Source organism: Sturnira hondurensis, unplaced genomic scaffold, assembly GCF_014824575.4.
Source record: "Sturnira hondurensis isolate 20B ecotype Veracruz unplaced genomic scaffold, ASM1482457v3 Scaffold0022910, whole genome shotgun sequence".
Classification (NCBI taxonomy): Eukaryota; Metazoa; Chordata; class Mammalia; order Chiroptera; family Phyllostomidae; genus Sturnira; species Sturnira hondurensis.
Genome location: NW_028095541.1, coordinates 2580452 through 2608145, shown reverse-complemented (window position 1 = coordinate 2608145; position 27694 = coordinate 2580452). Strand labels below are relative to the sequence as shown.

At 40.0% G+C, this 27694-nt stretch overlaps 1 protein-coding gene and 1 pseudogene across 1 annotated transcript in view; both read left to right on the top strand.

The window, feature by feature from the left end:
- Window positions 1-16398: 16398 nt before the first annotated feature.
- The window catches only part of SLC71A2 (solute carrier family 71 member 2), a 141089-nt gene continuing 129793 nt past the window's right edge, over window positions 16399-27694 (top strand). The window contains exon 1 of the mRNA XM_037037108.1: window positions 16399-16742. The gene's annotated coding sequence lies outside the window, so the exon portion shown is untranslated. The remainder of the gene's footprint in view (window positions 16743-27694) is intronic.
- On the top strand, window positions 23356-23859 carry LOC118980488 (40S ribosomal protein S17-like; annotated as a pseudogene).

Genomic DNA, 27694 nt, shown 5'->3' with positions numbered 1-27694 from the left:
AATATAAGGGAATGAAAACAACCAATCATAAAAACAAAGAAAAAATAATTTTAAAAAATGAGGATAGTGTAAGTAGCCTTAGGACAACTTCAAGTGTTCCAACATTCACATTGTACAGGCGTTCATGTTATACAAGTGCCAGAAAGAGAAGAGAAACAGCAAGAAATTGAAAACCTATTTAAAAAATAAGAAAAGAGCCCTGGCTGGTGTGGCTTAGTGGATTGAGTGTCAGCCCATGAACCAAACGGTTGCTGGTTCAAATCCCAGTCAAGGCCTGGGTTGTGGGCCAGGTCTCCAGTTGAAGATGTTCAAGAAGCAAACACACACTGATGTTTCTCTTCCTCACTTTCTCCCTCGCTTCCCCCTCTCTCTAAAAATAAATAAATGAAATCATTAAAAAATGAAAGAACACTTCCCTAATTTGGTGAAGGAAATAGACATGCAAGTCAATAAAGCAAAGAGAGCTCCAAATAAGATGAACACAAAAAGGCCCACTCCAAGACACATCATAACTGAAAGGCCAAAGATTAAAGATAAAGAGAGAATCTTAGCACCAGCAAGTTACCTACACAGGAGTTTCCATAAAACTGTCAGATGATTTCTCAAAAGGAACTAGAAGGGATTGGCAAGAAACATTCAATGTCATGAAGAGTAGAGACCTACAGCCAATATTATTCTACCCAGCAAAGCTATCATTTAGAATCAAAGGGCAGATAAAAAGCTTTGCAGACAAGAAAAAACTAAAGCAATTCATTATCACCAAACCATTATCATATGAAATGTTAAAGGGAGTTATTTAAGAAAAAGATCAAAACTATGAATAGTAATATGGCAAAAAAACATATCTATCAACATTTGAATCTAAAAAGCAAACTAAGTAAACAAGAACAGAGACAGGATCATGGATACAGAGTGTGTTTTGATGGATGCTAGATGGGAGGGGGATGTGGGGTAATGGGTGAAGAGGTGACATTGTTAAGACAAATAGGTAGTTACAGAATAGCCAGGGGGATATAAATTACAGTCTACAAAATGGAGTAGCAAAAGAACTTATATGTATGACCCAAAGACATGAACAATGGTGTGGGAATTGTCTTGAGGGAGTGGTGGGTGATGGGTAGAGGGGGACAAATGGGGGAAAATGAGACAACTGTAATCGCATGACCAATAAAATATAACTTAGAAAGAATGACTAGTCTGAAATAAGAATAAAGTATCTGAAATAAAAAAACACATTGGAATAAATAAACAGTAGGTTAGAAGAAGCAGAGGATCAAATATATGATTTGGAAGACAAGGTAAAAAAGAACCCAATCAGAGTAGCAAAATGAAAAAAGAATTTTTAAAAATGAGGATAGTTCAATGGACCTTTGGGACAACATGAATCATTACAACATCTAAAGGAGAAGAGAAAGAGTAAGGCATTAAGATCATATGTGAAGAAACAATGACCAAAACTTTCCCTAATCTGGTGAAGGAAAAAGACAAACAAGTCTAGGAAGAGCAGAGAGTCATAAAGAAGATGGAACCAAAACAGGCCCACACCAAGACACATAATGTCTTTAAGGCAAACCTCAAAGACAAGGGGAGAATCTTAAGACTCACAAGAGAAAAACAGTTAACCAAAAGGGAGCTCCCATAAGACAGTCATCTGATTTCTCAACAGAAACATTTCAGGCCAGAAGGGACTGTCATGGAATATTCAACATGATGATTAGCAAGGACCTATAATCAACAACTAAACCCAGCAAGGTTATCATTTAAAATTGAAAGAAAAATAAAACTTCCCCAGACAAGAAAAAGGTAAGGTGTTTGTTACCACCAAACCATATATTAGGACAATGTTAAAGGGCTTCAAAGAAGAAGGAAAAGAAGAAAGAAGGAGATGGAGAAACAACACAGGAATATAGTTTAAAAAATAAAGGCAATAAACATGGATGTGTCCAGCATCATCCTAATCCCCAAACCAGATAAAGACACAACAAGGAAAGAAAACTACAGGCCAGTATCGTTGGTGAACATGGATACTAAAGTCCTCAACAAAATATCAGCAAACCATATCCAGTAATACATTAAAAAGATCATACACCATGATCAAGTGGGATTCATCCCAGGGATGCAAGGATGGTACAATATTTTCAAATCAATAAACATAATACATCATATAAAGAAAAGGAAAGACAAAACTCATGATCATATCAATAAACATGGAAAAAGCATTTGATAAGGTACAGCATCTATTTATGATAGAAATACTCAGCAAAGTGGTAGTAGACAGAGCAGACTTCAACACAATAAAGGTCACATATGAGAAACCTATGGCCAACATCACTCTCAATGGGCAAAACTAAAACCTTTCCCACTAAGATCAGAAACAGGATAAGGATGACTGTTTTCACCATTTCTATTCAAGATAGTATTGGAAGTCCTAGCTACAGTGATTAGACAAGAAAAACAAATAAAAGGGATCCAAATTGGAAAACAGGAAGCAAAACTGTCATTGTTTGCAGATGGCATGATAGTGTACATAAAAAAATCCTATAGACTCCACCAAAAAACTACTCAACTTAATAAGTGAATTTGGCAAAACAGCAGGATATAAAGTTGATATTCAGAAACTGAACGCATTTTTGTATATCAGCAAAGAAATATCAGAAACAGAAGCCAGGAAAGAAATCCCATTTCATACAACAACAAGAAAAATAAAGTCCCTAGGAATAAATCTTACCAAGGATGTAGAAGACCTATACTCAGAAAACTACACAACACTGAAGAAAGAAATTAAGAAGGACACCAATAAATGGAAGCATATATTGTGTTTATGAATTGGAAAAGTAACCATCACCAAAATGTACATACTACGAATGTCCATTGGTAGTATATACTACTACAGTTCAAACACAAAGAATTTTTAGATTCAATGCAATTCCTATCAAAATACCAATGACATATTTAACAGATATAGAACAAACATTTCAAAAATTTAATGGAGCCAAAAACAACCTTGAAAGCCTGCAGCAATTTTGAGACAGAAGAACAAAGTAGGAAGGATCAAAATACCTGATATCAAACTATATTACAAGGCCACAGTAATCAAAATGGTCTGGTACAGGTCTAAGAACAGAAACATAGATCAATGGAGTAGCATAAAGAGCCCAGAAATAAACCCAAGTCTCTATGGTCGATTAATACTTAACAAAGGGGGAAGAAGCATAAATGGAATAAAAATAGCCTCTTCAACAAATGGTGTTGGGAGATGTGGACATGCAAAAAAATGAACCTTGATCACCAACTTACACCATACACAAAAATAAACTCAATGTGGATGAGAGACTTATTTATAAGTCACAACACCATAAAAGTCCTAGAGAACATAGATAGGAAAATTCTCAGATATTCCACACAGCAATATTTTCACATGTATATCCTCAAGAGTAAGGGACAAAAAGAAAATAATAAACAAATGGGATCTCATCAAAATAAAAAACCTTTGCATGGCTAAAGAAAACATCAGCAAAATGAATAGGGATCCAACCATATAGGAAAATATATTTGCAAATGACACCTCAGACAAGGGTTTGATCTCCAAAATAAAGAACTCACATGACTCCACTCCAGGAAGAGTCATGTGAGTGAATCCACTCCAACAACCCAAATAAAAAATAGGTAAGGGACCTGAACAGACTCTTCTCCAAGGAGGACATACAGAGAACCCAGAGACATATGAAAATATGCTCAGCATCATTAGCCATCAGAGAGATGCAAATTAAAACCATAATGTGATACCACTTCACATGGGTCAGAATGGTCAGCATAAACAAATCAACAAAGAACAAGTGCTGGCATGATTGTGGAGAAAAGGAAACCCTACTGTTGGTAGAAATGCGGACTGGTGCAGTCCTGTGGAAAACAGTATGAAATTTCCTCAAAAAACTCAAAATGGAACTGCCATTTGATCCAGCAATTCTACTGCTGGGATTATCCCCTAAGAATCCTGAAACACCAATTCAAAAGAACTTATGCACCCCAATGTTCATAGCAGCATAATTTACAGTAGCCAAGTGCTGGAAGCAACCTAAGTGCCCATCAGTAAATTAGTGGATCAAAAATCTATGGTACATTTACACAATGGAATACTATGCAGCAGAAAGAAAGAAGGAACTCCTGCTCCTTGACAGCATGGATGGAACTGGAGAGCATTTTATTAAGTGAAATATGCCAGGTGGTGAAAGACAAAATAGCATCATCTCATGTGTATGTGGAACCTAATCAACAAAATAAGCACGGAAGTGAATTATAATCAGAGACATTGGAATAAAGAACAAAATGACAGTAACCAGAGGGGAGAGGGGAGGGGGATAACAGGGTAAAGAAAGGGAAGGGTTGTCAAGGAGCATGTAGAAAGGACCAGCGGACTAAAACAAGGGGGAGGAGGAGGAGGAATGAGGTTGTGTCATTGGGGGTGGGTAGGGCAGAGGAGAGTAATGGGGGTAAAATGGGGACTACAGTAATTGAATTTTTTTTAAAGTTTAAAAACCAACATAGGCATTGATGTGCACATAATTTTAAAATATATTTGTTAAGTTAATTAGTAAAGAGTGCCATCTAACAGATAAATAAGACACACTTTTTATTATGAAGGGGCTCACAGAATCTAGGGTAAAAACAGTTTTGTGTTTCGTATACAGAATTCCAGAATTTTAAAGCATTTTGGACTTAAAGAAAAAGCAGTAATAAAGTCTTAATATTCTGGCATTACCTTTGTAGTTTATAAGATGGGACTACTGGATTCTATTATTATTTGGGTGAGGAAAGTGTTATTAATATTCCTCTGTAATGGAGTTCTGGCATCTTCTTCCATTTACCTTTGTGTAGAATATTTAGTGCAGCTGTGATGTGAGTTACGTTCTACCTCCAGATTAGTTAGGGTGGTGCCAGCCAAGGCCAGAGTGGTGGAGTCGAACTCTAATAAGCTCTGTAATTCTTACTAGAGCAACCATAGGCTTAACATTTTGCTAAGGCATTTGTGTCTCCACTTGCGTATGTCCAAGTGTCTTGTCCATGTCTGTGCAAGAAGCTGTGAATGCATGTGAATCCAATTAACATCAATACTAACATTTTCTCATTTTGGAGCCAGTTAATAAAAACATTGTGCAGTTACAAACTTAGGTTGAGTACAATAACTTTATGAATTTGATCTCATTCATATTTATTACCTCAACATAAGTCTCCTTTCTCAGGCAGTAACACTAAAGCCAGAAAAAGAAAATTGTCCAATTCTGAGGAACACAAAGATTCTTGTCCCTGAAACCAGTCTCTGAGGTTTAAAGTATTTACTTACACAGCATTAATTATGGGAGAGGATTAATAACTACAGAATAGCAAGGAAAACACAGTGGGATAGAGTATGACTTAAATCAGTGAAGGGAAGTGGTAAAATTACCCTTGAATCTATTATATAGTGGAGCTTACACTATTGACCAAACCATATTTGTTGCGCATTACAGTTGAGAAAAATGCTATCACAGAAGGTGACAGAAAACGGGTTGTTAGGTTGAAAAAGGATAACTGCTTTGGTGCTGCATTCTACAGTTTCAGTTCCATTATGAGAAAGATTGTAAAACCAAAACAAACACCAACTACTACCCAATGACTCCATTTGTTAGGCTGGCAGCCCACAGATGGTCCCAGACTGAAGTGGTATTTTAAGCAATGCAATTCCAGGTTTACAACAAAACATGAGAGCTCCTTAGGTTTTCTTGTACTGAAATATAAGTCAATGACTCCAATGGATATAGAGTTACATGCCACATACCAATGTGAACAACGGACTGCATTTACAATGATAGTTCCATAAAATTATAATGAATTTGAAGTTCCTGCGATAAATGGGAACATTTGTGGTTCCTTGGGAATTTTTTTCCCCTGAAAGGAGCAATGTCTGTGGGGTTTGGCAATAGATTTATTCTCACAGCACCTCAATTCTGAGTGCACAGTTGACATCCCAATGTTATCGAATGTACCTTTTCTATATTTAGATATATTTAGATAAACTAAAACTTACCATTGTGCTATAATCACCTACAGTGGTAAGTACAGTAACATACTGTACAGGCTTATAGCCCAGGAGCAATAAGCTCCATAATGCCCAGAGGTGCAGTAGGTGAGTTGAAGTGCAACTCATTATTATTATGTGATGTTCACATAATAATAAAATCACCTACTGACATACTTCCTAGAATGCAACTCATTGTTAAGTGACACACGACTGCATAAAAACAGAAAATTTCAAGTGTCTACATTTATCACTGTAGTTACTTATTTAATATCATAACTCAATGTTTATCTGTTTACTACCAGAGAGTAAATTAATGATGCTTTAGTGTTGTTGCTTAATTTGAGCTTAAGGAGACAACCCCAAGAGTTTAAAAATAAATGACATGTATGACAGAGGACATACAACTATAGGTGTCAGAACTGGGCCAAGAATACAGGGCTTTGTTTTCTGAGATTAGTTGTTCTTTGTGATACTGTTCTCCAAAGTTGCTGTGATGGACTATCCAATTTTTCTGTGTTATGTTCCCCTCTGAGAATCATCTGTACTCATGTAAGTGCAAGACACCTGCAATGATCGCTATGCTCCTTCTCTGTCACAGTATTGGGTATTTCAGGCTTCTCTCTGGGCCTGAGCCTTGGCTTCCTTCTTCCATCCTGATGCAGCTCCTGTTCCATCAGAGCTCTGCCTTCCCACGTCTCACAATCTGTACACATAGGGTTCTCACACCTCCAGAGCAATGAACTTGCCAACTGCAACACAGGAGTGTTGACAGAAAAGGGGTCTGCCTTCCAGATCATACCCAGTGCAGCTTGTAATGCTTATATTTTCTTGTTTGTTTCCTTTCTATCAGAACCAGAATTACTATACACAAAAAAGAATGAACAAAAATGGAACATAATTACAGTCAAATCAAAATTTAAAGCAAGAGTGATTCAGGACCATATGCAGAACTAGCAGAGAAATTACTGATACATGACTTAAAGAAGAGAAAAGCTAATGAAAACAGAGTCCTGGAAAGCTCACTTCTCTACTGACAAGGCATGAAGAAGAGAATGGGAGAATGGATGAGTGTGTTTGTGTGTGCTGAGGGGGTGTTCACGTGTAGTTTATTTTAGGTTTGATTATTTTGCTCTTTTAAATAAAGTGAATAATGATGAAACTCTTCAAATTTGATTCATATGGGATAAAATAGTCTGATTTTTTTATTTGGGGATAAAGATATTTTAATCTTTTTTAGATGCTGAAGACCTTCTCTAGTGACAGCCCTTTGAGAAAGGTAGGCACAACTATGTCCAGTTACAAACACTTACTACATCTTTGATTTAATTGTCCATATTCAAAATGATGTGTTTTTTTTCTTATTTTCTTTCTTTGTAAATGACCTAAAAGCTGGACACAGCTTTCTACAACCACAGTCAGGAGTATATTTTAAAGCAGCTCTGTAAGAGATGTGAAAACAATTCTTTGATTAAACCAGTAACAGAAAAGGAGAGCTAGAGTCTTGGAATCATTTCTCCTCTGCCACGGTCACCCTCATTAATAAAACAAGGGTCAGGAGATAATCATGTTTAATAATTTTCAGTATCCACAAAGGGGATGGCCAAGATGGAGGTGTAGGTAAACATACTGTGCCTCTTTGCACAATCAAAATAAGGAAAACAGCAATTTAGAAACAAAAAACAACCAATAACGACAGAAAATTGAACTGTATGGAAGTCAGACAACCAAGGAGTTAAAGTAGACATATTCATCCAGACCAGTAGGAGGGGTGGAATTGGGTGGCCAGGTGGAGAGGGCTCATGGCAAAGTGGTGGCTGGCAGACCCTGTGCACACAGGTTGGCAGCCAGCGGACCCAGCCAGGTGACAGATTGTGGAGGGGTGCAGCACACAAAGTGGCTGGGGGACCAGGCGGTCCCACATTCGTGCGTGGATAAACCAGGTGAAACTGGGGAGTGAGGCAGACCTCTCAGCCCAGGGTCCTAGAGCAGGGAAATAAAACCTCAAACCACCAACTGAAAACACCTGTAGGGGTTGAGGCACTTAGAGAAACTCCCAGCCTCACAGAAGAGTTCGTTGGAGAGACCCACAGGGTCCTAGAACATACATAAACCCACCCACATGAGAATCAGCACCTGAAGGGCTCAATTTGATCATGGAAGCAGGGGAAGTAAGTGAAATCTGGCAGAGTGGAGCAAGTGACATTGTTTCCTCTCAACCCCTTTCCCACAACCCAGTGACTTTGTTGCCCTGCCCTGGTGAACACCTAAGGCTCCGCCCCTCATAATAGGTGTGCTGAGACAAAAAAAAATGGCCCAAACAAAAGAACAGATAAAAGCTCCAGAACAAATACAACTAAGCGACAAAGACGTAGCCAACCTATCAGATGCACAGTCCAAATCACTGGTAATCAGGATGCTCACTGAATTGGCTGAATTTGGTCTCAAATTAGATGAAAAAATGAAGGCTACACTAAGTGAAATAAAGGAAAATGTACAGGGAACCAATAGTGATGGGAAGGAAACTGGGACTCAAATCAATGGAGTAGACCAGAAGGAAGAAACATACAACCAAAAAAGAATAAAGAAACAGAATTTTAAAAAATGAGGAGAGGCTTAGGAACCTTTAGGATATCTTTAAACATTCCAACATCCGAATTATAGGGGTGCCAGAAGGAGAAGGAAAAGAGGAAGAGCGACAAGTCAAAAAGTTATTTGAACAAATTATAAAGGCGAACTTCCCTAGTCTGGCAAAGGAAATAGACTTCCAGGAAGTCCAGGAAGCTCAGAGTCCCAAAGAAGTTGGACCCAAGGAAGAACACACCAAGGCACATCATAATTACATTACCCAAGATGAACGATAAGGAGAGAATCCTAGAAGCAGGAAGAAAAAGGGAGACATTTACCTACAAAGGAGTGCCCATAAGCCTGTCAACTGATTTCTCAAAAGAGACCTTACAGTCAAGAAGGAGCTGGAGAGAAGTATTTGAAGTCATGAAAGACAAGGACCATCCAAGATTGCTCTATCCAGCAAAGCTTTCATTTAGAATGGAAGGACAGATAAAGTGCTTCTCAGATAAGATCAAGTTCAAGGAGTTCATCATCACCAAGCCCTTATTACATGAAATGTTAAAAGGACTTATCTAAGAAAAAGAAGATAAAAATGTACAGTAAAATGACAACAAATTCACAATTATTAACAACCACACCTAAAACAAAAACAAAAACAAACTAAGCAAAAAACTAGAACAGGAATAGAACCACAGAAATGGAGATCACATGGAGGGTTAGCACCAGGGGAGTGGAGGAGGAGATGGGGGAAAAGGTACAGAGAATAAGTAGCATGGATGGTGGGTAGAAAATAGACAGGGGAAAGGCAAGAATAGTATGGGAAATGTAGAAGCAAAAGAACTTGTGACACATGGACATGAACTAAAGGGGAGAAATGTGGGGGAGGGGGTGTGCAGGGTGGAGGGGAATTAAGGAGGGGAAATAGGACAACTGTAATGACATAATCAATAAAATACACTTAAAAATACAATTATAATCCAATCCCTGTCTCCGGTTTTTGGCTCAACAGCGACAGGCAGCAAACACTCTGGACTTGGCTGCCCTCGGATTTCACTGATCTGCTAAAGGTAATGATACTAATAGCTAACATTTGGCAAGCACTTACTATGCACCCAACATTTTAAATCACCCAAAACAATGTTCATTTTATAGATTTTATGGAAGAAATTGAGAAATAAGAGTAAAGTAACACTCCAAGCTTATATAATTGTTTTGTTCAGGGTTCAGGTCAGGCACTTTGTCATGATTATCAGAAAATAAAAGTAGAAGTAAAACATGAAAGACAGTGACATTGTTCTTAAAATTTTTTAAAGAACAATTTTTGATCTGGATTTTTCATAATTTTTTTTCATTCAACATTGTCTCCCCCTATGTGCCAAGCACTATAGGTATGTATGAAACACTCCTGCCTTCAATGAGTCTAGGCAAATGAGAAAACAAAGTTTTAGAGAGTTCAATTGTCTGAGGTCACATTGTTGGAACATACTAAATCCTAGGAGTCATATCTAGATCTATCTGACCCCAAAGTAGATGCTGGGGTAAGGAGTTTGAATTTTATCATGAAAACAGAGCAACTGAATGATGTGAAGTTGAGGAGTCATATCAAATGTTTAATAAAGAGTTCACTCAGGACAATAAGGGAGAATAAAAGAAGCAAAAATGTAACTTTGCACACTGAGATTCAGCAGCTTGTTGCTCTTTTATATATTACCTAGCAATTTATGTTGAAGGAAACAAGTTTTTATTAGTAGGGTTCCAACTTTAGGGGAGGGGTTAGGGCACTCCTGCTCAGAGCTCTTCTCTCCCACAAGACCCAGAACTTGTCTAACTCCCCCAAAAACTACAACCCAAAACCATGCCCAGAAGTTGCCCATTTCCTTATCTGCCCCTAAGCCAGTCACACAAACAGATCTCCATCCTCTCTGGCACGTGCACTTGTGGGTTTTGTGAGGTTGGAGTCCCTCAAGAAACCAAATGGACTCAGCTGGGGTAGCAGCACGGACCCAGTGAAGGTGTGGGGCAGGCTGGCCAAAGTCACACATTCATGCGCAGATAGGCCAGCAGAGGAGTGGGCAGCGAGGCAGACCACGCAGGCCCCAGAGGGTGAACCCGCGCAAAGCGGTGGGCTGACTGCGGTCACACATTCGCGTGCGGTGGGATGTATGTGCGGCACCCCCGCGGTGGGAGGCGGCAGACTGGACCGCCATTGCTTTCCTTTGACCCCGCCCCCAGATACAGCATCACAACCCAGCTACTGGGTTGCCTGGCCCTGGTGAACACCTAAGGCTCTGCCCCTCATTCATAACAGGTGGGAACAGAGCAAAACAAGGCTCAAGAACAGCTCAAAGCCCCAGAGCCTATAATTCTAAGTGACCAAGAAATAGCCAATTTTTGAGCTCCACAGTTCAAAACACTGGTGATCAGGATGCTCACAGAGCTGGTTGATTTTAGTCACAAATTAGAGGAACAAATGAAGGCTAAACTAATTGAAATGAAGGGAAATGCACAGGAAACCAATAGTGATGGAATGGAAACTGGGACTCAAATCAAGGGAGTGGACCAGAAGGAAGAACAAAACATCCAACCAGAAAATAATAAAGAAACAATCATTCAAAAAAATTGAAGAGAGGCTTAGGAACCCCCAGGACATCTTTAAATGTTCCAACATCTGAATTATAGGGGTACCAGAAAGGGAAAAGAAACAGCCACTAGTGGAAAACTTATTTGAACAAATAATAAAGGAGAACTTCCCCAATCTGGCAAAGGAAATAGACTTCCAGGAAATCCAGGAAGCTCAGAGTCCCAAAGAAGTTGGACCCAAGAAGGAACACACCAAGGCACATCATAATTACATTAGCCAAGATGAAAATGAAGGAGAGAATCCTAGAAGCAGCAAGAGATAAGGGGACAGTCACCTACAAAGGACTTCCCATCAGACTGTCAGCTGACTTCTCAAAAGAGACCTTCCAGGCAAGAAGGGGCTGGAAAGAAGTATTCCAAGTCATGAAATCCAGACCTACAGCCAAGATTGCTTTATCCAGCAAAACTTTCATTTAGAATGGAAGGACAGATAAAGTGCTTCTCAGATAAGGGCAAGTTCAAGGAGTTCATCATCACCAAGCCCTTATTATATGAAATGCTAAAGGGACTTATATAAGAAAAAGAAGATGAAAAATATGAACAGTGAAAGGACAGCAAACTCACAGTTATTAACAACCACACCTAAAACAAAAGCAAACCAAGAGGACAGCTGGATCAGGAGTGGAACCACAGAAATGAAGAACACATAGAGGGTTAGCAACAGGGGAGTGGGAGGAAGAGAAGGGGGGAGAAGGTAAAGAAAATATCATAGACAGTAGGCAGAAAACAGGGGGGAGGGCAAGAATAGTAGGAGAAATATAGAATCTAAAGAACTTGAGACACATGGTCATAAACTAAAAGGGGGAATGGTGGGGTGGTGTGCAGGGTGGAGGGGAATGAAGGGGGGAATACAACAACTGTAATGGTATAATCAATAAAATATATTTTTAAATTTTTAAAAAAAAATAAAATTTAAAAAAAGAAAAAAAACAAATGGACTCAGAGAGCTAAGGAGCAGAGCTTATTAGCAGGGAATAAGAGGGAAAGTGGAGCCAGCTTAGGGAGGTTGGGGAGCCAACCAAGGGAGGTTAAGACTCACTCAGTGGTTTTTAGGGCAGGGTTTTTAAGTGCAAAAACCCACAAAGGTTAACTGGTTGGGGTGTCAGAGTCTGATTGGCTAGAGCTGGTTGCTGGGTGCCATTTCTGCTGACCATTGTTCTTGATACATCTTGTCAGGCTCACGTTAAAGCTGTATCCTGTTATACAGATAGACCGACCCCAGTCCCCAATCTTAGCTGAGCATCTGTTTGTCCTGGGTAAGGATGGCAGGCGGTTTCCCAGAATTCAGTTTCTCACCTGGTCATTTTCCATTTCTCCTAGGCCTACCTAGGTCTGTCAGGTTTCACAGTTGCCATCCTCTCGCAGCAGCTCTCTCTTTCAGAATCTGAGATGCGCTGATCTCAGTCTCCATGTAGCAGGATCTATGTGCCCTGCTGCAATGGATCATAGTGCCTTAGAGGCTGGGGCCCAGGAAAGCACATGTCTCAGTGTGATTACCCTGCCTCCAGGAGTAACCACCAGGCAGGGTGTAACCCCTTGATGGGGCCTGGCATCTGCCCATTCAGTGAGCAGGGCCAAAGGCCCTCTAGAGGCTCAATACATCCAAAATGGCAAAAGTCCAGAGAGAGAACTTGAACCAAGTTTCAAAGTTCCATACCATGAGAGCAACTTCTCTGGACCAAGCAATGAACCAACAAGAGAAAGCAAAAGAGAGAGCCAGTTTGCACCTCTTCTTTGAAAAGACCCTCCCGAAATCCAACATGTGCAGGAAGCCAATGGGAGTGTCCAGCTTGTCCTGTGGTACATCAGTGTCTGACATTTTTGTCAGCTCCCCAGTGTCTTTGACCCTCCTTCAGGTGCCATTTTTAGTCAGGGCAAGTTTCCCAGTCACACACAGGCCCACAGGCATCTGTTCATCCAGGGTGGGGCATCTGAGCCCAACCCCGCATCAAGCCCATGCTGGTGCAGGTTGGCACAGCCAATGTGTCTTTGTTTACAGTTTGCCTCTGGCAGCAGCCTCCCTCCATAGTGCCTCCCTTTGGGAAGGCAAGGCTATATTAATCTGTCTTTGTTACAAAATGTCCTTTAAACACTGTACCTTCCACTTCATCAGCATCTGTCTGCCTTGGAGAAGTCAACATATTTTCAATCTACTGCCTGGGCAGGCTAACCCCCACCCCTCCTTTTTGCTTGGGGGTGGGATTTCCCCTGAACCTGGGTTCTCTCCTGTTTTTCAGGGACCTCTGCTCCAACCTACCCGGTCCCAAGAAGGCCAATTAAGACACTTTACATTCAGCTAGGGGAGAAATGAAGGTTTAAATTAAAGGCACTGACAGTGACTGGAATACAAGAAAGGAGTTGAGGTCATCTGAGAAGTAGAATAGAATTACTTGGTGACTAGATATGGAGAAAGAAGTGAAGAGGTGAGGCAAAAATTTCTGCTAGATTTCTGGCTTGGGGGACTGGATAAAATAGCTGGGACTTTCTCTTAGAGCATGCAGGAAGAGAAATAGGTTTGCAAAGGAAAATAATTTTTGGCTCTGTTAAATGAACCATCAAAATGAAGCTCTTTGGTTGAAAGCTGGATATAAACCATGTTTGCTGTGTTCATTTTGTAATATTCAAACTTATATTTTCAAAAATAGCACACATTAGATCAAACCAGAAAAAGTAACTAGGAAAATTTCTTAAAGTTGACATGCTAAGAATATCACACTTTTGTGTAATCGCTTTCATGGAGTAACTTGGAATCTATGGTTTTATTAAATGAGGCATCCTATGTACAATAAAATAAATAAAAACATTTAAAATTGTAATGTCCTTAGAGTATATAAAATGTAAGGCCATGGGTATACAAGTGATTGCTTCGAGGAGATATGTATAATAAGAAAAAAAAAGAAAACTTGGAGACTAGGGAGATTCAAGTGACATTTCAGTAAAGCCTGCTGAGGTGAGCAATGGAAGTCAAGGAATGTGAGTATACCAGAAACGACTGATCAGCTGAGTCTTATGAAGTTGGGGATCACACCTGCCTTTTGTTTCTCTTACAGCAGTGCCTACCCCAGTGCCTGGCCAGTAGGCACCTTAGACATACAGAGTCAAATGTTGAGAGGGCAGGAAGGCCACAAATGCCATTTGCTATGGCAACTAGATGATTGGGAATGTGTGCCAGCAGGATGGCAGGCAGTGAGTAAAAATAGGAGGAGAAAGTGAAGACCAAAAGTGAGGGCTCCTCTTCCCAACTACCTGGCTGAGAAAAGAGATGTGGTAGTAGTTAAAAGAAGATACACTGTTAGGATTTTTTATTATAAGACAGAAAACTTAAGTATATTTATATGTTACATGGTAAGAGCCAATGGAGAAAAAATAGTTTAAAGTTGTAGGAGAAAGGAAAATGAGTGAACCAAGGCCCCCATGAAGGCAGAAGTGGATGCACTGCAGAGTAGGGGTAGTTTAGCATGGGATTATAAAAAAGCAATAAGGGACAAAGGAGTTATGTGGCCATAGAGACATTTCTGGTAAAGATTTAAGAAGTTTTAATTTCAGATCATCTTATCGGACTACTTTGGGTCTCTAAGTTTGTAAGGCCCACCATGCCAGCCTCACCAGAGCTTGTCAGATTTAGTATGTGACCTTTTTTTCACCCACAGTTCAAATACCTAATAGGAAAAAAATTCTGATTATATTTGTACTCCAAATTTGTGGAGCAAGCTCTGTTACCCAAGTCTGGTGATTTCCAATTTTTCATTTTATGGCATGCATAAACTAATTACTAAAATTCTGCAGCTCACCAAAAAAATATGTTTTGCCAATCTGACCAAAAAAAAATAGGTGTAATTTTGACTCATTCACACCAGATGCCTATTGTTGTATTGGCTGTTGCCGTTTTTTTTTTTTTTTTAATTTGACAGTCTAAGTTGAAAGAGGTCAGTGTCCCTGACTAAATAGTCAGGTACTGTATGTTTTAAAAATTCTTCTGGCACACCAGTGACTCATCAGTTGAAAATTGCTGCTTTAGCCAAGTCGCTTTCTTTTCGAAGCTTGGGTTGGCATCTACAAAATAGGCTGTGGTATCTCACAAGGTCCCTTCCAGGCAGTAATTATAACAATATTCATGGAGCCAGGATTAGTGTTGTTAGCTGATTTCATCACCTTAAAGTATGCTCCCGTTCCCATTTTACAAATGAGGGTTGTGGACTGAGTAATCAGCTCTCATTCACTGTGATCGCGTATGCAGCTCTGGGGTCTGTACGTTTCCTAGAGCTGCCCTTCCCACTACACATCTCGCAGCTCAAGCAATCTCTTCTTCAGTTACTCTTTAGATTTTGGAGAGGAACAGAATATCGTAGTTATAGTCCGTTGGTACTTACCCAGTGGAGGCTTCCAGATCAGGGATAGTTGGTACGGATTGGGGGCAGCTTTCTTTCCCAGTCAGAAAGTGTCACCTATATACTTCAGGGAGACATCATTTATTGGGCGGTATGGGCTAAACCAAGGCCAGAAGGGCTGTCACTATGAAAACCCTGCATAATACTCCGAGCTCGCACCAATCGGTTCTCTGAGGAAAAACCAAGTAGGGGTAGGACCCTGGGCGAGTACGTACTTTCCGCGCTGAGTAGCTTTGAAGGCAGGATTTGAGGTGGGCGGGGCGCAAAGACCTTGTAGCGAGAACTAAGGCGTAGGCGGCCTGCTATCTCTGGTGGCTGTGGTTGGTACCAACTCTCCTCCCTCTCCGGTCCTCCCCGCCTCCAGCCTCCGCCTCCAGCCCCGCAGGCCTCCGGGCGCGGAGCCCATGAGGGAGCAGGTCCCCCCGCCGCTTTTGCGGCATCGCAGTGCAGTGGGAGCGCCCCGAGCCGTCTAAGGCATGGCCGTAGCCTGAGCTTGGAGCGGGAGGAGAAGGAGGAGTCGGAACCCGAGGCCGCAACCATGTCTGAGAAGCGCGCGAGCGCTCAGGCCGCAGGCGGCAGCTGGGTGAGCGTGGGGTTCCGGGGCGCGGCCCAGACCGAGGCCGCGAGCGGGGGACGGGAGGTTGGGCCAGATCCCGGTCGAAACCCGGAGTCTCGTGGATGCGGGGCACTGGCGCTGGGGCCGGAGGTTCGGCTCCCGGAAAACCGGTTCCGGGTGCGCCTGCCGGATTCATCCCGAGGCACTTCCAGCCCTACTCATTGCTAGACAAAACTGTTTTGATTTTGTTTCAAAAGGTGCCAGACGGGACAGTGAATGTAAATAAACTGGTTCTAAGTTTTCCATTTATGAGATAGTTGATATCCTTTTTGTGGTACAATTTCTGGCCAGCCTGCTTAGCGTATGTGTGGGAAACCTTTAGAACCGGCATTCGGCCCTCCAGGGGAAGTTGGCGTTGGAGTCTGGCAGCCCCTCTCTGCTCCTTGATTTCTAAGCAATCGCAGGAACATTTGGGGAACAGGATTTCAGACGAAGCTGAGGATCCCAGGGCCCCGCAGAGAAACATGTTCAGATCGGTCTCTTTTTTCAGTTTAAATGAGGTTCATATGGCATCTGAAGCCCTGATGTAATAGGCCTGGATTCAGCAGAACAGGTTTTGTCAGTGGCACTATAGTTTTCCATGGTGGAACAGTAAGTATACAACAGAGTCTGTCCCTTCTTACAGAGAAAAGACATTTTCTTTTCTTTTCTTTTTCGGTCTATTTAGAACAGGAGATAAGAGAAATGATACAATAAACGAAACTCTTTAACATCAAAGAAACATTTTATCAAAGAAAAATGTTAAATATATGATTATTGGCTTTAGATTCTTAGTTTACCTACCTAAATTTGCTTTTAAAGAATGCTAAATGATTATATTTAGTCATGCGAGTCCCCATTAATAGAACTGAGAGGACAGGTGACTAGGAAGAGTCCTAAGTAGAATGGAGGCAGCAGAGCTGGTTTCTAGTCCTAGTTCTGCAAGAACCAGTGTACACCAGGCAGGGTACTGACACAGCCTTGACACTCAAAGCCTAATCTGTAAACACAAGCCTTGGTAATGTTGAAGGACCCTCCCTGCTAAAGTGACTTCTTATTGAAAAAGCATGGGGGGGCGGGGGGTGGGGTGGGGTGGAATCCTCATTTCAAAGCTAATATTTCTGGAATGTGGAAAATTTGTCTTGGTAGGGGAGGAAATTCATTTTTTAAAATATTTTATTTAGTTATTTTTAGAGGGGAAGGGAAGGGGAGAAGGAGAGAAATATCAATGTATGGTTGCCTCTCCTGAGTCCCCTGCTGGGAACTGGCCTGCCACCCAGGCATGTGCCCTGACTGGGAATTGAACCACGATCGTGTGGTTTGCAGGCCCGCGCTCAATCCACTGAGCTACACCAGCCAGGGCGATGAGGAAATTCTATATAATTGGTTTTTCTCATTTTGTTTCTGATTATGTAAAAAGTAGACTGGTCATCCTCCTGCCCCCTAAACAAAAACCAAACTGCCAGGTTCTCCTTCTGTTTTTTTTTAATTGATACACAATAGTTATGGATCAGTAACCCAAATAGTAGCCTAAGAGGTAGTATCCTTCATTACTTTGCATACCTACAACATTCAAATACATTGCTAAGTCTAGCTAGGTTTACCAGATAAAGATTTTAGGTTTTATTCTTCTCTGCATTCCAGTGGTTCAGTTCCTTAGCATTTTTTACCTATATTTTGACTGTCTCTTGAGACCATTGTTTACCTCACCATCACTCTACCTTCAACAGTATGTATTGCAATATCAGTGTAATCTAACATGTAAATATGATCATTACTGCTCTCCTTGATTTTTTCATTGTCTCCCCTGGCTTACCGGGTAGAAAAATAACCTGGCAGGTTGAAGCATTATAGCATGGTGATTAGATGAATATGCTTGGAATCCCAGTCCCCACCATTTATTAACTGTGTAATTTTGGGCAAGTTGCTTAACCTCTCTGAATTAATGATAATGTTTACATCAGAGGAGTGAAGATTACTGCAACCCGGAATCTAATAAGTCCTCAATAAACATTAGCTGTTATTTTTCTTATTTCTCAATATTTTTGGCATGAATGATTGGTCAGAATGTATCAGGATTCCCTGACTAATAAAAGTATTAGTCCTCTCTTATTTACTAATCTATACAGGAACTAGAACCCACCCTAAAAATTAAAATTGTTAATTGTATGCTTAGAACAGGAACTTTTGAGGGATGTTCACTTAAAGAAACCCAGACAATTTATTCTGAAATTCCTTTGTGAATTCTGATGCTTATTTGGGCACCAGTAGATTTTCTGTCCATTCTTTTCTCATCTCTAATAGTATATAAAGTCAGTATTGATAAACTGCAGTGAATACTGAAAATAAGTTTTCTTGGTGCTTGCTATACTTGTGGTATAACTAGCATGGACAGGTGGCAGAATCCAGTCACTGGTCTTTTTGGAATATATGGTGGCTGTGAAAACAGTGAATGTCTTTAATTCTGTATGTTCATGTCATATGCCAGGACCTCCAAATTATTCATATTTCCTGCTTGCATTTTCTGTTTAATATCACTTTCAGGTGCTATTTTCTACAGCTCCCAGGACTTCAGGACTTAATCTTATTTTAATGTGTTGGAATTTTGTTATAGCTTCATTTTATGGCTTCAGGTTCTTAGATGTTACTAATATACTACAGAAACAGTGCCTATATATAAGGAATTGGCTGACAACTTTTTCCTTCCTTGTTTGGCAAAGAGATGTATTGAACTGAATAATAGAAAGGAATCGAGTATTTACTCCAAGGAATTATTGCCTTCAGAAAAAGGGAGCTGTGAATTTTTTTTAATATGCAACATGTGGATGGAAGTTCTTTTTCTGATGTATGAAACAAGTTGTTGCATCATTAGTGGAAAAGACTTTTTTTATTCACTGTATTGCCTTTGTAACTTTTTCATGATTTAGCTGTCCATATATGTGTCAGTCTATTCTGGATTCTCTGTTTTATCTATTTGTTTGTCTTTATATCAGTACCATGCAGTGTCTGTTACTGGATGGTTATAATAAGACTTGAAACAAATAAAGTTAGTTCTATGACCTTGTCCTCTTTTAAATTGTTGTGGCTTTTCTGGGGTCTCTGCATTTTAGAATTATAGAATCAGCTTATGAATTTCTACAAAAAAGTAAAAGCCTGCTGGCATTTTCATTGGGATTGTGTTAACCCTGAACACCATTTTGGGGAAAATTGAAAACAATATTGAGTGTTCTCATTCATAAATGAGGTATCTCTCCATTTGTTTTAGATTTTCTTTAATTTCTCTCAGCTGTGTTTTATAGTTTTCAGTGTATAGTGACAACTCTTTCACAACAGTTGCCAGATTATTACCTATTTCATATGTTTGATGCTGTTGTACATGTAATGTAAATGTAATATAAATGTAAGTTCCTAAAAATGTTTAAATTCGCAATTGTTTGTTTTCAGTACATGGAAATAGAGTTGATTTAAGAAATATTTTTAATTACCCTAAAATACACATAACAAAATTTACCATTTCACCATTTCAAGTGTATAATTCATTAGTGTTAAGTATGTTCATATTGTCATATAATCACTCTCTAGAACTGTTTCGTCTTGTAAAACTCAAACTTTGTGTCCTCTAAACAGTGACTCCCATTTACTCCATTACCAATCCCCTAGTAACCACCACTGTGCTTTCAGTTTCTGAGTTTGACTGCTTACAGATTCCTCATGTAAGTGAAAACATATGCTATTTGTCTTTTTTGTGACTAGCTTATTTTACTTAGACATGATATCCTCAAGGTAGTTGTTGACCCATGTTGTCTTCACTGTTGAAGGCATGCATGGCATATGTCTTTTATTCCTTTAAGACTGAGTAATATTTCATCTTTTCTATATGTAGCTTTTCATTTTTCCATTAATCTGTGGATGATCAGTTGGGTTGCTTGTATCTTTTCGATATTGTGAATAATGCTGCTGGAACGTGACTACAAATATCTCTTTGAGATCCTGCTTTTAGTTTTTCAGGATATCTACCCAGAAATAGAATTTGTGAAATAACTGGGTAATTCTGTTTTGAATTATTTGAGGAATCACCATACTGTTTCCCCCCGTGGCTGCACTATTTTACATTCCTACCTATGGGGCACTAGGGTTCTAATTTCTTCACATCCTCGCCAAACTTCTTATTTTCCTGTTTTTGTTGTTGTTGTTTTTGATAGGAGCCATCCTGATGGGTTTGAGGCAATGTGGGGGCAACTTTCCTCTCGAGTCCCCCCATGTGCCATGGATGAGAGTAAACATGACTGAGAAACAATGTGATCTGCTTGAGGAGGACAGGTGGCCAGTTTCCCAGAAGAGAAAGGCCTTGAGCAGTGGCCAGTTTCTCAGGGGAAAAAGGCCGTGAGCCCCTTCCTCCAAAAAGGGCTTTTATTGGGTTGTAATACACAGGAACACAGGGCAGCAAGGATCAAACAGTAGATAACATTTCAAAGCAATCTGAGGGCTTAGTGTGAGTCAGTGTCTGTCAGGAAAGGGGGATGCAGAACCTTGGGGAGACATACTCATTTCCTCTCGGACCCTTATCATATGAATGAAAGCACTCTTAGCAGAGCAGATTTCACAGGTTTACCAGGAAGTCTTTGTGCTGCCAGATTGTTCCCGAGGACATGCTCTAGCAAGGCAAGGAGCTGCACCCCTCCCCATCAGGTATTCAGGCTTAAGGGGATTAGAGCCAGGAAGCACTTCTCCCAGAGGTCATGGAGACTCAGGCTGTCTCAAAGCCAGGGAGCCAGAGTCCATTGCTCTTTGTTGCAGCCCCCGCCCCCCCACCCCCCCACCCTCACCCCAAGTCCTACCATGATGGCCTCCCAAGGGATCGTGTCTGGCCTAGATTGGTCCTCCTCTGAGGGGTCTTACCCATCAAGGACTTCCAACCATGCTTTGGGGACAGGGAGGAAACTGAGGCAGCATTTGCTACCAGAGACAAGCTTTGTCTCCTGGGGCTCTCATTCCAGAGGTCACTCACTCCTCCTTAGCCACAGGGAGTAGAGTTACAATTCCTAGAACCAGAGGCAGAGTGGTCCACAACAAGGTAATATCATGTATTTAATTTTGCATTCATCTAACAATTAATGATTTTGAACATCCTTTCACATGCATGTTGGCCACTTGTATATCATCTTTGGAGAAATGTTTATTCAAGTCCCTTGCTCATTTTTAAAGTGGATTATTTGTTTTTTTTCTTATCAAATTGTAGAAGTTTCTTATATATTCTGAATATTAGTAAATCAGATACATGATTTACAAGTATTTTATTCACAGGTTGTCTTTTCACTCTGTTGATTTTGTTCTTTGACTTACAGAAATTTAAAAGGTTGATAAAGACCAGTTTAAACTTTGTAATTTTGCTGAAGCCTGTATCTGTTTTTTCTTTTTCACTTATAGTTAAAAGTCATGTCTAAGAATCCATTTCTAAATCCAAGATTTACCTTTGTGTTCTAGGAGTTTTAGCTGAGGTCATTATCCATTTTGAGTTACTTTTTTTTTAAAAAGATTTTATTTATTTATCTTTAGAGGGGAAGGGAAGGAGAGAAGGAGAGAAATATCAATGTATGGTTGCCTCTCATGAGTCCCCTGCTGGGAACTGGCCTGTGACCCAGGCATGTGCCCTGACTGGGAATCAAACTGTGATCCTCTGGTTCGCAGGCCTACGCTCAATCCACTGAGCTACACCAGCCAGGGCATGAGTTACTTTTTATATATGGTGTAAAGTGGGTTCCAGCTTTATTCTTTTTTCCTTGCTTTTATTTTTATTTATTAATTTTATTATTAATGCTATTACAGCTGTCCTGATTTTTCTCCCTTTGTCCCCCCCTCTGCCACTCCTTCAGGCAATCCCCACGCATTGCCCATGGACTATATATATATTTTTTTTTCAGGGTGGGGGGGGCTTGTATTCACTATGTTGCACTTCACATCTCCATGACTATTCTGTAACAACCAATTTGTACTTTTTAATTCATTCACCTTTTTTGCACATCCTTCTGACCCTCCCTTCTATCTGGTAACCATCACAACTTTTTTTTACTCTGTTTCTATTCTGCTTGTATGTTTATTTGTTTTTTAGACTCAATTGATAGATAGGTATTTATTGCCATTTTACTGTCCATATGTTTGATCTTAAGACCCTTCAACACTGTATATAATGCTGGGTTGGTAGTGATAAACTCCTTTAGCCTTTTCTTGTCTGGGAAGCTCTTTATCTGCCCTTCCATTCTAAGTGACAGCTTTGCTGGGTAGAGTAATGTTGGTTGTAGGTTCTTGTTTTTCATCACTTTGAATATTTCCTGTCAATCCCTTCTAGCCTGCAGAGTTTACTTTGAGAAATCAGCTGTTAATGGATGGAACTGGAAAGCATTATGCTAAGTGAAATAAGCCGGGCAATGAAAGACAGATACCATATTATCTCACCTATAAGTGGAACCTAATCAGCAAAACAAACAGGCAAGCAAAGTATAACCAGAGACATTGAAATAAAGAACAAACTGACATTAACCAGGGGGGAGGGGGATAATGGGGGAAAGAAGGGTCGTCCAGGAGTGTGTATAAAGGACCCATGGTCAGAGCCAATAAGGGAAGACCCCCCAATGGGGGATATTCCACAGCCTCAATGTCTTCTGGGTTTTACAGCCAGAGTTATGGGAACTTATCTTCCTGGCACTTATCTTCCATGGGGACTTCTCAGACTTAATGGGAACCCTGAGTTGGGGGACTTAGTGTGGGGTTGGGACCCCTCAGTTCTGAGAATCCCTCTCAATTGTTATCTACCACACATGGATGTGGGACCAGCCTGTCGGCATCTCTGCCCCTACTACCAGGCTTGATGTGGTTTCTTCCTTAATTTCATATTTGTAGGACTTCCATTTATCTTGATTCCTGGCAGTCTGAATGATGGTTGCTCTGTAGTTTAGTTATAATTGTAATATGGTTGTGTGTGGAAGGGGCACCATGTTTATCTGTGCTGCCATCTTGGCCGGTAATTCGACTTTATCCTTTACATGTAGAAAGTCTGTTGTGTCAGCACTCTTTGTTGAAGCAGCTGCTCTTTCCCCATTGAATGGATTTGACACTTATGTCAAATTTGACACTGGGCGTAAAATACATTGGTTTAGCCTCTTTCACCTGTCAAGATGGGCCACATTTGCACCAAGACTGTGCAGAAGGCGGCCTGGGTCATCACTGAGAAGTACTACACATGCTTGGGCAATGACTTCCACACCAACAAGCACCTGTGTAAGAAGATCCCCATTATCCCCAGCAAGAGCTCTGAAACAAGATAGTGGGCTACCTCACACCTCTGATAAAGCGGATTCAGAGAGTCCTGGTGAGAGGCCTCTCCTTCAAGTTGCAGGAAGAGAGAGAGAGAGGACAGATAATTACGTTCCTAAGGTCTCAGCCCTGGATCAGATCATTGAAGTTGATCCTGACACTAGGGAGATGTTGAAGCTCTTGGACTTTGGCAGTCTGTCCAACCCGCAGGTCACTTACCCTATATTTGGGACGAATTTCAAAACACCACATGGAGCTGTTTAAATCTTTCTACTGTAATATTATCAATAAACCATCGACAACTAAAATATATATGTGTGTATATGTATATTGGTTGGTTTGTGGACTCAATTTTGTTCAGTTGGTGTATATGACAGCCTGTCTTTTGCTTCCATGTAGGCAGGTCACTGATGTTTGCTAGGTAGTGTGATCTTTAAGTTGGGGATCACGTGAGAAACAAGTGGGAGGAGGTTTCAACCTTTTTCCTATTCAAAACAGATGACCTGATTGACACAAGTTGTATGTCCTAGTTTATCTGAACTGTTCAGGTCATGTTGAGAAAGCAGGTGAGAGGGTTAATAGAAATTGTCTTTTTGCCCAGTTACATACTGGCCAGACAAGATGCTTTACTTACCCACCCACCTCTTTAGGAAAGAGGTGGATGGGTGAGTAAAGGACTGCACTGTGCTTTACTTGAGGAGCTGTCTATGTTTGACTCCTGTTACCTCTTACTCAGGTTGCTGTAGTCCAGGCTATCTGCCATATATGTGTGCTAATTCTATCTGTGGAGACATTTGGGCTAAGAGTAACATACAGTGGTTAGTAGCACACACTCTGGAGGTATGTGACCCTGGATGGAATACCAGCTTAGGCAGTTAACTAACCGTTTGAGTTGGGCGAGTTACTCAGATTTTCTTCATCTGAGTTTTGTCATAAAATGGGGATAATAATGGTTCCTTTTTCAAAAGATTGTGGTGAGGATAAAGTGGTAGTATGAATGATATGATTTGATCCAGTGCTTGGCACAGTGTCTGTTGCTGCTGTTACAGGATAATTTTTGCCTAGATTTAGCTCAGGATTCTTTGTAATAGAAAGTCCTTGTCCTTCAGAGTGTTTATTTCCCTTTTTAATTTTGCATCCCTGAAATGAGAGCAGGGTATTTTCTTTTGTTGCTACCATTGTTTCCAGCACCAACTGCCGTATCGTACAGCTCAGCAAGTAAGTGTTGAGTGAGTTAATCAGTTGGAGTTGAATATTTTTATTCTTAAAGAATGTTGATACAGACAGGAATATTGAAAACATAGTTCTTGGCGTCTTGGTTTGCTTTAAATTGGGTAGTGGTTGGTAAATTAAGAATTTGAAAAGTTGACTGAAAAGCAGTTATTTATTTGTGTATTGGTGTTTCAGGATTCTTTGTCTATATTCCCAGAAGTGGAATCACTGGGTCAAAAGGGAGTTCAGCTTTGAATTGTTTAAGGACATTCCACATTGTTTTCCACAGAGGCTGCACCAGACTACATTCTCACCAACAGTGTGCCAGGGTTCCCTTTTCCCCACATCCTCGCCATCACTGTTGTTTGTTGATTTATTGATGTAGCCATTCTCACAGGTGTAAGGTGATACCTCATTGAGGTTTTAATATGCAGTTCTTTGATGATTAGTGATGTTGAGCATTTCTTCATATGTCGATGGGCCCTCCATATGTCCTCTTTGGAGAAGGATCTTTTCAGGTCTTTTGCCCATTTTTTAATTGGATTGTCCTCTTTGCCTTGAGTTGTATCAGTTCTTTGCATATTTTAGAGATTAAACCCTTAGAGGTATCATTGGTGAAAATGTCCTCCCATACAGTGGGTTTCCTAATCATCTAGTGGATGGTTTCCTTAGCTTTTCAAAAGCTTTTTAATTCAATGTAGTCCCATTTGTTTATTTTCTGCTTTGTTTCCAGTACTTTGGGAGATACATCAGCAAAAATATTGCTACGTTGGATATCTGAGATTTACTACCTATGCTTTTTCTATGATTTTTGTGGTTTTGCAACTTACATTTAAGTTTTTGTACATTTTGAGTTTATTTTTGTGTATGGTATAAGTTAGTGGTCTGGTTTCATTTTTTGTATATACCAGTCCAATTTTCCTAACAACATTTATTAAAGAGGCTGTCTTTGATCTGTTGTATGCTGTTGCCACTGTTGTGAAATATTAGTTGCTCATACAGGTGTGGGTTTATTCCGGGCTTCCTGTTCTGTTCCATTGATCTATAGGTCTTACTCTATGCAGCACTAAAAAAGGTGAAACTCTTACATTTTGCAACAACATAGATGGATCTGGAGAAAATGAATTAGGCCAGTTAATAAAAGAAAAATATCACATTATCTCACTTATGTGTGGAATCTAATGAACACAATAAACTAACGAACGAAATAGTAAATGAAGTTTAGACACATAAAACAGACTGACAGCTTCTGGAAAGGAGGTGGGGTGGGGTTGATATGAAAGATGGTGAAGGGATTAACCAAAGAACATTTATGCACAACCCATGGAGATGGACAATATGGGGATTGACTTGGGGATAGTAGGGAGTGGGGACTGGGTGGAGGTAGGAAAAGAAGAAAAATTGGGAACAACTGCATAAGCATAAACAATAGAAATTTAAAAAATTAAACAGATCCCTGGCTGGGGTGGCTCAGTGGATTGAGTGCCAGCCTGTGAACCAAAGGGTTGCAGGTTTGATTTCCAGTCAGGACACATGCCTGGGTTGCAGGCCAGGTTCCCTGTGGGGGCCACATGAGAGGCAACCTCACATTGATGTTTCTCTCCCTCTCTTTCTCCCTCCCTTCCCCTCTGTAAAATAAATAAATAAAATCTTTTTTAAAAGTTAAAAAGAAAGGCAGTTATTTTATAGATATTTAATGAATGTTTTAGTGTCTCCAACATGAAAGCCATCTCATTTATCCAACTATTTAATGTCATGCTGGAAAATTTTTATATTTTTTATGAAAAAGTTTTTTATCTGGAGAAATAAATAAATTTGTTTTTCTTACTTTCATTTGAAGATTGTTAGGAGAAAGAAAAGAAAAGCCTTCAGGTATAGTCATTTACTTGATTTTTATTTTTGTGTTCTTTATTCTTGTGCATGTATTTTAAAAGGTTTCTGAAAGCTTTATTTTTTGAAGTCTTTCACTAACTGGATAGATAGATATAATGATGTAGGTTAATAGTAGCAAATGTGTGAATTATTAAAGTAGTGAGAGCTTATAATAAAACATGCTTTTTATATGTGTCTTTGTAGTTTTGTAGAAGTGACTGACTGAATCTAGTGACAGTAGTTTCCAATTATGAGTACTAGTTTTCTATTAGAAAATACCTCAAAACAAGATTTTTTTCCACTTAGAAGTACAATGGATTCATCAGTTTACACAGTTTTAATCTTGGTTCCTTAGCTTAAGCATACAATTTGAACTGAGATATCTATCTCATTTCTAATAAGTTAACATTGTACATGATGTGATGATGATGTACTTGATGGTAAGGAACTTTATTGTTACAAATAATAGAAAAACCGGGCCTAGTGTGCTTAGTTTAGCAGTTTAATATCACCAAGGACCTGGTGGGCTCATGACATTCATATGCTCTGCTCTTCCCAGGTATATTGACTTTTGGTCTCTGGGATTGATCCCCTCTGGTCTTAAGATGGTTGACAAAGCAATGATCACATCCTTACACAACAATGCTCCCAAACTGGAAACAGGAATTTTTATATGTCCCTAGAAGAGTGAAGATAGGTCCATAAATCTTCCCATTTATTTTTACTATATTCCATTGGTCATGTTAGGGCCATGTGGCTCATTCCTAACTTAGATCTTTGAGTTGTCCTCGTCAGTTTGGCTAGTCAGGATTCATCCTGTGGACCTGAAGAGCTCTCTAGTCAGCACTCTTAAGGCGGTGACTACTCTAGCTCAAGCATACGGTTGCTGAAACATGACCCAGTTGGGAATCTGTTAGCAAATGTCTCTTGGACAGTATATGAAGTCAACTTTTTCTGCCACAAAAACCTATTATCTGTTCAGTTCACAGTGTATTTAGAGAAATACTGTGTGTTGCCAGCCTTTGAGAGGTGTTGTGTAGTATAGGAGGA